The 9,380-nt window shown below is 37.5% G+C and overlaps 1 pseudogene; it reads left to right on the forward strand.

Annotated features, from left to right (window-relative positions):
* The first annotated feature begins 3,122 nt into the window (after nt 1-3,122).
* LOC100017014 (tRNA-dihydrouridine(16/17) synthase [NAD(P)(+)]-like) lies at nt 3,123-4,139 on the forward strand (annotated as a pseudogene).
* The last annotated feature ends 5,241 nt before the right edge of the window (nt 4,140-9,380 follow it).

Raw genomic sequence — 9,380 nt, forward strand, 5'->3', positions numbered from 1 at the left:
TCCCCACTAGCATTAGATACAATTCCTTAGGAAATAGAATTCTAGGAACATTTCACTTTACAAATACTTTTTGGTAACTGGCATGATTGGGAATGTAGTTGCATGTGTTCTTATTACAGATCATTAAAATGATATTTTACTACCTTTTATGAAAGTGTAGGGATAATGACCTTCCAAAGTATGTATAGCAGTTTAGTAACACAGATAAGAGAGAACTTTTCTATGATCCATTGACAAATATCTCAAAGTGACAGGTAAATCCAGTCTGTGATTGGTAGGATTTCTGTTAGAGAGACAAAAATGACTTCACTTTTAATATATTTATTATACTGTCCTTTTCTGTAATTTCATCTGTCTTCAAAATATCATATCTCTTATACTATGCTTTTCCTATATTTTGGAACCACCTTGTTTTTAATGTTCCTTCCAAAATTAGAATGTCCATGCTTCATTATTTAAGTAGATTTTAAGAACATCTGTTCATTCCTAGGGTCTATTGGGACAATAGCACTTGCTTTTTAAATCCAGATTTGGAGATGTGATCCATGACCAGTCCAGCAAAGCTGAATTTTAATGAATTATGATTGACAGAATATGTCAATATTAGTAAATATGTTCTCTTACTTATTGAGAACTACCATGTCAGGGTCTTGTGACCTCCAACATAAGCCACTCAGAAATTATTTGTGAAATGCAGCTGTAATGGACCTTCTGATACAGAGTTATTACCCAGATTTTCTTTGTTCTCTGTACCCAAGTCCACAAATAGTACACATAGCAGTGTATATGCCTCCCTCAGGGAGATACACACACACATACACACATATGCACTTACAGTCATATACACAAACTAATACACATAAATACATACACAGAGCAGTTTAATCACAGAATAACACAATCAGAATTGGCATAGTTTTCAGAGGTGATGTGGCAAAACACATCTCTGAAACCCAGGAAAGTAGTCATTTTGCCTGTGCTTGAAGATCATCAGAGAGGTGTAATGTGCTACTTCTTCAGACTATCAGGCAATACATTACATTTTGGAATGACTCTCATTTTTTAAAAACCTTTTCTTAAGGCTGAGCTGAAATTTGACTTTCTACAAATTTCTGAAAAGGTTGGACTGGACAGTGTCTAAGCTCCCCTCTAACTCTAAAATTCCAATTCTGGGATACACTTGTGGCAAAGCAAACATCCCCAATTCCTCTTGAATATGGAAGCACTTCAAGTACTTGAAGACAGACAATCTTTCCTTTGGCAAACCTTTTCTTCTGCAGGCTTACTTGCTGCAGATCTTTCAGCTTATCTTTGTATAGTGATTTCTCTTATCTCTTTACAGTCCTTATCACCTTCCTTTGGATTCACTCTAGTTTGTTCACATGCTTCCTAAAATGTGAGCACAAAGAAAGCTATTCAGTAATATTAGACCTTCAGAATCACACTATTTTATCACAAAGACTTGATATCTAACTCTCCAGCTGCCCCTTCTAACTCAAAATTCTGTAGGGCAGTACATTTAAATATCTGAAACACTAGCCCAGAAATGTATACTCTCTCTATTTTCACAAGTTGTCCATATGTAACTTCCATTGGAAAGAGGGCAACTGTGCTTGTCAGAACCTGCTTTCTTTCCTCTCTCTCAGATAATATTATCAGTATGAAGGTCTAATAGAGGGCTGGCTGATAAGCCCTATCCTCATGATCTTGCAGAGAGTGCAAGGTTTATGCAATTCTCATGCCCACTTTGGAGCATGTGCAGACATTCTGCAAAAGGTTCTGGTCTGCTAACCATGTGGTGAAGAGATGATTCTTTGATTGTCTGAGTAGCTTGAACTGGGGTGAATTCCAAAGGTATTAGTCAACCAGAACCTATTTCTTCTCCTTAGTCTGTCCTCTTTCTAATTGTTCACATTCTGGCAAGAGAAAAGAGAAAATGCTATGAATGGGGAGGCTTTCATTCCACCCCAGCAGAGGGCAACATGTGGCCTGTGAACATAGACCTTAGTTCTTTGCCTTGACATTTGTCCTTTCATTTTAAGTGAAGGAGATTGGAGATGACTACCCCCTTGTGATCTTTACAAGGTCTGGGATTTGAAGCACTGATGGGTTTTTTAGTTATCTGGTCCAGCTTCAAAATCTAGTAAAGAAAGGAGTAACCTTTGGGACTCAACCCATTGCCTGCTGAGGCAAGGACACATCCAGCAGTGATGCCATTTGGATATGAAATATTGTGTAGAAACTGTCTGATCCTACCCCCCACCCCCCGGTACTAAGGAAGTATGATGAGGGCATATCCTCTTATTGTTGGTCAGGGAAGGGGAGAATATTCGTTCTCTTATTCTTAATACATTATTGAAGTAACTTCTTAAGTTTTTATTTTTTGCATGTTTTATGTTAATGAATTCCCTTGCAATTTTAATACTTATTTTCTGACATTTTATAATCCATGTTCTTTCCCTCCCTCCCACTCAAGACCCCTCTCCAAGTAAAAATTCTTTTGAAATGGAGAGATAGTCACTAGAATTTTACATTGGGAAGATCATACTAGAATGGGAATTTAAGTTTTATAGCCTTGGAAAACAGAATCACTAGGGGCAGCTAGGTGGTTCCGTGGATAGAGTGCTTGGCCTGGAGTTTGGAGGGTTTGGGTTCAAATGTGACCTCACACACTTCCTTGCTCTGTGGCCCTGGGCAAGTCATGTAACCCTTAGCCCTTACTTTTGCCCAGCTCTTACTTCAATTCCTCCTTGGAATTGATACTTCGTATCTATTTTAAGACAGAAGGTAAGAGTTATTAAAAACAACCAGGATACAGGCATATTAGTCTGTTCTCTCCCATGGAGTTCAGGGGTACCTCTAGAATGATGAGGCTGTATTATAGTCAGTTTAAATCTCTCAGAAAGTAAGGTCACTCTTTGTCATTGCTTTTCGGTCATTTAAGTTGTGCCCAATTCTTCATGACCCCATTTGGGGTTTTCTTGGCAAAGACACTGGAGTGGTTTGCCATTTCCTCCTCCAGCTCATTTTACAGATGAGAAGACTGAGGCAAACAGAGTTAAGTGACTTCCTCAGAAGTACACAGGTAGGGAGACACCGTCAGGCTGCCTCCTTGTGGAAGTATGGCCCAGACTCTAGTGCTGGGTTGTTGTCCGGAGCAGTGTGGCGGCAAGGATGAGGGCCAGTGGGTTATCAGCAGCACTGGAGTACCATGTGGAGCCAGAAATGGCCAGAAGGTCCCGGAGGTGGTGGCAGCGGACTGACAGAGTACCCGGAGCCACTCAGGGAGAAACACACTGGAAAAGATCTCAAAGCTACATGGATTTGAGTTCTGGAGACACGCTTTGTAAGGGGCACGTTATGTAGTTGCCCCCATGGTAGATCAAAGTGGCTTGGAGTCTAGTGAGCCGTCGCCATGGAGCTCAGTTGTGCTACGCACCTATGTTTCATGCTCAGGTTTTTGTTCGAGATGCCAACTATCAAAAGGAGAATCAGTATTGTGATGTGTGTCCTGAGGATAGCCCCCGTATCCTACAGTTCTGGGCCAATGATCCTGAGGTGTTTATCAAAGCGGCTCTTCTGGCCCCAGATGATTGTGATGCTATAGATTTGAATTTGGGCTGTCCTCAAATGATTGCCAAGAGAGGTCATTACAGAGCCTTCTTACAAGAAGAGTGGGATCTGCTCCAGAGAATGATTCTATTGGCAAAGGAGTAACTCTCTGTTCCAGTCACCTGCAACATCCCTGTCTTCCCAGAAATTGACAGGGCTGTGAGATGTGCTCAGTTGCTGGAGAAAGCAGATGCCAATTCTTAACACTTCATGGACATACCAAGGAACTGAAGAGTCTGCTATCTGCAATTGCATCTTCGGAGTATATAAAGGCTATGGGGAAGGCAGTGAATATTCCTGTATTTGCAAATGGGAACATCCAATATCTCCATGATGTGGACAAATGCATCCAGGAAACAGGAGTTCATGGGGTGATGAGTGCAAAGGATAACCTACACAACCCAGTCTTGTTTGAGGGTCGAAATCCACTGTTGTGGGAGATGGCTGAAGAATATCTGGAGATTGTACAGCAGCACCCCTGCCTTCTGTCCTATGCCCCGCTTCATCTCAAGAATTTTCAGTGGTGATTAGAAAATAGTGGCTCCCTATTGTTTAGTAATTGAATATAGTTCAAACTCCTCTGATGGCATTATGCCTTTCATAATCTAATAGTTTCCCACTTTGTTAGCCTTGGTGTATATTATTTAATTCTATTCATTAGCAATTCATTAAGAATGTTCTATGTATAAAGCATTTTTCCTAGCCCTTAGTATACATAAACATAAATGGTGTAGTCCCCATCCTTAAGGACATTACATTCTCCTTGAGGGATATAACATGGAAATGGATACATATGTATCTGGGACTGTATTGGATTACACTCAAGTCTGTTGTGGTAAGACAAGTTTCCTGATGCACCTCCTCTTACCTTGATACAACTTTCTCTCCACCCATAACTATCAAAGAACTTCCTTTTATCCCCAATTCTATAAATACTTCTTTGCTGAAGCTTCCACCTCTTGTGAAAGTTGATTGATTCCAGTTTCTTCAAGGGAGCTTCCTGGGTTTGGGGCTTCTCAAGGCTTTGGTTGGTTCCCAAGACCATGTACTTGCTATACTCTGAGGAAAGGGTTATCCAGAGAAATGAACAATTGCTATATATCCATGTCTGCTGTACGGGTGCAGAGTAAAAGTGATTCACAAGTGCTCATTTCATCTCAACAGGGAAGTTAAAGAAAATGCTGGTCTCACCTAAAAATAGCTGGAACTAGCTTGTACTGATTCATAATAGCTAATAAGTACATTTTTAGAGTGAGCACCTACAACTTAGTGAAAAGCAAATGCTGCAAATCAAGATTCATTTTATTATTTTATTGATTGCATAGGCTTAAGAAAGTGATGAAGAAAATATTAATAATATAGATTAAACTTTAAAGTATGTTATATATACATTTTGGGGGAGACTTAGTTCTTAAACATTTTCCAGTGCTTCCTTGATCATAATTCATGAAGTTCTGAGAAAAAACCTCAATGTTCTTTGGTACAGAATCTTTTCATAGGTCACTGGGCGGGAAGAATACCTTGTTCAGTGGATCTTTATTAGGGAATGATTCATCAGTGGTCTTTCTCCTCTTTTCTCTAAGAGGGATCACATGAGATCCATTTATACCTTTCTCCTGAACAGTGATAAGAGGGACTACTCCTCCCCTCGCCTAACTATGTAGGATCTATGAGCATAAACCAGAAGTTAACATATGGGGGATAGAGAATTTGTTTTTATTGGGTCAGTCTGTGGCTCAATGTGAAATCCCTAGATTTCTCTTCTAATTTGTCTTTCTTTGCCCATTGACTAAATACTGACTCTTGAAATTGATCTGTTAAGCTTTGGAGGAAATCTTTTAGGTTTAATAGGTCTCCTAGAGGTACTATATCTCTTTTCTGGAGATGCTTGGCAAAAGGGATGGTTTCTCTATTGGAGAAGATACATTCAACAGGAGGAAGAGCTCAAGTTCTGGCCTGTATTACCAAAGAAAACATAGACCTAGTGGATTTGTTTGGTAAACAATTATGAGAAGTAGAAATGCTTATTTAGCAGTTTCATCAAATGTTTTCTGTCTTGATTGTTTTTAGTTTTAAACATCTAGGAGAATATCACAATAGTCAGTGCTGCTGTTTGTTTTAAGTCTTTAATAATAAATGACTGTGAAATTTCTTAAAATTAATAAGTTCCTTTGTATAAAGGAAATAAACTGCTGTCTCATACCTGATTATTCACTGAATACCTACTTCGAGGAGAGTCTATATATGAGCTAAGTTAAAATTATAAGTATTTCCCCCCTAAAATGCATGTTTAGAACCAAAGAATGTGAGAAAAGAGTCTAATCTTCCTTTTAGGGAGTCAGAGACTCTCTTCTTGTGCATGAGTCCAGAGTTGAGAGGGAGCTTCTTTGTGAAGAGGGAAAAAATGTAGCTCTCTAGAACTCCCCACTGCTTCTCCAGTTTTATATTCATTCATATAAGGGTAAAATCATAAATGTGTATATATTCAACAGATAATGAAGAACAATCTGAGAATCTGTTAAAATGAATAGAAAATTGTTAAATGTAAATACAAGATCAATTTAAGGAATGAGAGAAGTCTAACAACTATGAAGGTGAGTGGTATCAGGATAGGTTTCACAGAAATAATAAGTAAGGTGAATATTGAAGGAAGACACAGATACTGAAAGGCAGCCATGATGAGGAAATGCAATTCAGGTATGGAAGGCAGTTTGTATAAATGCAAGGGGGTAGGAGGTACTCAAGAAACACCCCATAGATATTTGCCTGGAATATATGAAGGAAAGGGTTTTTTTGTTGTTCTATATTGTTTTGAAATAAGATTGGAAAAGAAGGTTTTGGCCCAATTATGGAACCAGACTTAAAATCTGGACTGAGAAGACTAAGGAGATATTCCAGCAGAACTGAACCATAGAGTGACATAGTATTATTTGCATTTTAGGACAATTATTTTGGCAGCTGTGTAGAGAATGGATTGAAAAGAGAGAGCCTAGAAGTAAAAGCCCAGAGAAGGGGTAGTATTAATAGTCCAGACAGGAAATGTGGGAGGCCTGAAAAAGGATGTTAATATTGTAAATGGAGAACAAAAAATGATATCAAGATAGAATAAATTAGATTTGTCTCCTGACTGGATAGTAGAAATGAAGAGACAAAAATCCCTTTTTGAGAGTAAGCTCTAGCCAAATGACACCATCCTTGTTCCTAACTGAAATTTCTAGCATCCATACTTTTGCTCATCCTTTTCTTTCCTCTGACGTCCACCTCAACTGCTAGCTCCTCTACAAAGCTTTTCCTAGCCTCTCTCTCTTCACTGCAGCATCTTCAACCTCCCAGAAAACTGTTCCCCCCCCCCCAAACAACTCATTAAAGTATTATAAAGTATTATCATTTAAAGAATTGGGATAGAGACTGGACCTGTGATTTTATTATCTTGGATCCTTGCCTTGCTGGAAATAGTTAATGTAATTCAAAGTTGAACATTGTACATTATTGTTGTTGCCATGTACCATGTTCTCCTGGCTTGATGCACTTCACTTTGCATCATTTCCTATAAGTCTTTCAAGTTTGTGAGTGTGTGTGTGTGATCATATTGTTTGTCATTTCTTCCAGTACAATAGTTTTCCATTACAAGTATATATCATAACCTGTTCAGTCATTCCCACATTTATGGATATCCCTTCAGTTTCCAGTTTTTTGCAACAAAATATTTTTGTACAATTAGGTCCTTTCTACCTATTTTTAATCTCTTTGGGATACAGACTTAGTAGTGCTATTGCTGGATCAAAGAGTGCACATATTTTATGGCCATTTGGGCATGATTTCATATTGCTCTCCAGAATAGTTATATCAACAGTGTATGTGTCCTAGTTTTTCTGCATTCCCGCGACATTTATTATTTTCCATTTTTGTCATTTTAGCTAGGCTGAGGTGGTACCTCAGAGTAATTTTAATATACATTTCTCTGATAGTAATTTGGCACATTTTCCACATATGACTAAAAACTATGGCCATTAGTTAATTGAGAAATTCCTTATATTCTTATAAATTTGACTCACTTCTCTATATATTTGAGAAATAATGCCGTTGTCAGATATATTTACTATAAAGATTTTTCCCCAGTTCCATTTTTGCCATTAAATCTTGATCATTGATTTGTTTTTACAAAAGAAACTACCTGGATTTAAGTGGAGTTCTCTGTCCACAAAACTATATTATCTCTTCATCATGAGTGAACACATTACCTTTTTCTGTGTTTGCCTTATCCCACTGGTAAACTACACACTCCAACTGGGAAGGGATACTTTCCATTTTTGTTCTGTATTTCCCCTAGAACCTACAATGGAATTGAAGTTGTTTAATAATTTATTTTTATTTTGTTTTGCTGTTTCTGCTGTTATTTTCCAGTTCAGAGTAGTTTCTTTCTATTCACTTGGCAATTCCTTATACACCAGCTCTGTGGCACATTTTTTCTTTTCATACCTATTCTTTACTTTTCACACATTTGCATTCTTTCCTAATGGATTCTTTGAGGTTACTTCTGCTCCCTTGCCATTTAAGCCTTTTCGTCCTCCTCACTCACAGGAGAATGTCTAGCATAAAGGCTTGATCCTTGATGGATTACCTAGGTAGGGAGTGAGATACATCCCTTGTGGAGAACGGTGACTAAATTTGTATAATTAGGAAAAAGACAGAATGTGTGTGAACCAGTGGACTTTGAATAACTAGCATAAAATAATGTCTATTTTGGTGTCCAAACAGCTAAAATAGTAAAGCTTTATTTTTCTTTTAGACTTTCCAAATTTTTTTAGAATTTACTTCAGAAACATTGAAGTTATAAAGATAACATGATGGAGAATGTTTGAATCTTTATTAATTTTCATTTTGTTCCTTTGGTTTTAAAGGGAAAAAATAATCAGAGAGACTATGTTGTATTGATTAGCTGGGGCCATACTTTGATTTTTCATTCCTTTGGCATGAAGTTTTCTTCCTACTCTTATCAGACAGATATGTGAGACTCCATTTAGTTTTTATGAGAACTTCACTTCAAGGTTGGAAGGGTTCTTGCTTAAACTTTAGCATTGCTTTTAGTTTAAGATTGAGGAGATTTGAGACAAACTCCTTATTAAAGAACCTATTACTACTTGAACTTTAAAAGAAGCCATTTTAACTTTTATGTTGTTCTGGTCCATTTGAAAAATAGCCAACATTTATAATATGATTTAAGACTTTCAAAGCACTTTAGAAATGTGATTTCATGTTACCTTTACAATAACTTTGGGGGATAGGTGCCATTATTTTCTTAATTTTATAAATAAACTGAGACATAAGGAGGTGACTTATGGTGGGTCATAGAGCTAGTAAAATCTGAGGTATTATTTGACCTTGGGTCTTCCTCATAGTTTCATGATTCTTTCCACTATGCTATCTAACTGCCTCTGAGAAGACTCTAGATACGAAAGAAATTATCCCAAGAAGTCAGCATGTAGGGGTCAAAGGTTTTAGAGTTGTAAAGAATTTTTAATTATAATTCAGTTACTAGTGGGGCACCAGAGATATTAAATGGGCATTTGAGTGTGGCCATATAGTTAGTATTGAACAGATTTAAGATTTGAACCTAAATTTCTTGTCCCGTGTTCTCATTATAATGATAGGTAAAACTTTTGTTATTATTGTTGTTTAGTCCTTTTTCAATTTTGTCAAACTCTTCCTGGCCCTATTTGGGGTTTTCTTGACAAACATACTGAAGTGCTTTCCATTTCTTGCTCTAG

This window comes from Monodelphis domestica, chromosome 3 (genome assembly GCF_027887165.1).
Source record: "Monodelphis domestica isolate mMonDom1 chromosome 3, mMonDom1.pri, whole genome shotgun sequence".
Taxonomy (NCBI): Eukaryota; Metazoa; Chordata; class Mammalia; order Didelphimorphia; family Didelphidae; genus Monodelphis; species Monodelphis domestica.